Source organism: Crocuta crocuta, unplaced genomic scaffold (assembly GCF_008692635.1).
Source record: "Crocuta crocuta isolate KB4526 unplaced genomic scaffold, BGI_CrCroc_1.0 scaffold118, whole genome shotgun sequence".
NCBI lineage: Eukaryota > Metazoa > Chordata > Mammalia > Carnivora > Hyaenidae > Crocuta > Crocuta crocuta.
Window position 1 is genome coordinate 11,405,079 of NW_027551558.1, and position 1,527 is coordinate 11,406,605.

General features: G+C 56.7%; 1 protein-coding gene across 1 annotated transcript in view; it reads left to right on the forward strand.

The window, feature by feature from the left end:
* Positions 1–1,527, forward strand: part of SIX3 (SIX homeobox 3) — a 17,787-nt gene that overhangs the window by 15,338 nt on the left and 922 nt on the right. The window lies entirely within an intron of this gene.

The following is a 1,527-nucleotide window of genomic DNA, read 5'->3' on the forward strand; positions in this document are numbered from 1 at the left end:
AGCTGGGTTAGCCGCCTCTGTCCCGGTGTGGTGACTAGGCCTGGCGGCCCTCTGGCCCAAAGAAGGACAGGAGGGAGCCAGGGAGGAGGGGAGCAGTGCTAGCCGGCTCCGATTTCTCCGGTCAGCTGAGCACAACTTTCCATTCGAGTGTATTCATGCAGTGGCTGATTGAACTCTGCAGTGTCGGTTGGGGCTCCACAGGAGCAGGCTGGCACAGCCAGGCCAACGGGCCACACCGCGCGTGTGCGCGCGCACACACACACACACACACACACACAATCATCAACACACAGACCCCTCAACTCACATGTTATGCACACACCTCACCCCGGAGCCGTTTCATCACAAACCCAATGCCACCCTTTCCTCATACACCCACCACCCCCGGAGCAGGTTCCCGGCACCCACGAACCTCCTTCCCTACACAACGAAGGGCCTCCTTTCTCGTTTCCTCTTTACAGGTTCTACTTCGGTCCTCACCCGCAAACACAAGAACTCTCCGTCCTCCCTCCGTCCCACAGGCACGCTCTCTAGGGCACACACGCAGCAAACTGCACAGATTCACACACAAACATGCCCTGTCTCACAACCGCGCCCTCTCCAGAGCTATCCACACCGCAAAAGAAACATGTCTGCATACAACGGCATTAGCACCAATAAACATTCAGTGTGCCGCCCGCTATATATAATGGCAGGGGCTAGCGGAAAGTTCACGTATAAGAAAGGCGGCAGATGAGCAATCAATACAGTGGAGAACACAGCCTCTCCCCATCCACCAAAACAAACACACAGGATACATAAGAGGAAGCCTTCGGACACACAATATGCATAAGCCAACCCAAAGACGTAATAGAAAGGTCCCCCAGAGGCACTACAACCCCCAAACCACGTTGCCTCACTCCAGGCACTGGGAGGCCACCCATTTGCCCAACCTCACCCACTCCCAGAATGAGCGCGCGCGCGCGCACGCGCAAACACACACCCCAGGAGGCTGGATCCCCAAAGATAGGAAGAGAACTAGATAAACACCGCCAGAGAAACCTAGCTGATCTTGGGAGCGGCCAGGAAAGTGGGGGAGGTCCTCCCTTTTATAATCCAGCACCAAATGCTCAGGGACATTTGTTTTACTGAGCAAGAAGGGAAGGGAGACTAGTGAAGAGGGAGAGAAATGGTAGAGAAGAGAGAAAAACCGAAAGGAGAAGAAAGAGACAGAGAGAAAGGAGAGCAGGGTTGAGGTCAAAAGTGGGGAAGACAGGAACAGGAAGGGGGAGGGAAACTGGGGAGCAGCTGCTTCCTGGGCTCACCGAGGGGAGCGCCAAGCCTGTTTGGGGAGAGGGTGTGGCTGTGAGCCCCGGAACAATTCAGTCTCCACGAAGTGCCCGGGAGCGCACAGGCTCAGGGCAGGTGGGCCCTGGGAAGTGAGCTGAGCGCTGCGAGTGTATGCGGCGGTGGGGGGAGTATGCTGCGTCCCCAGGCATCTCCCTCTGCCCAGAAGAGGCTCGCCCTGAAAGTGCCCTCTCTGCATTC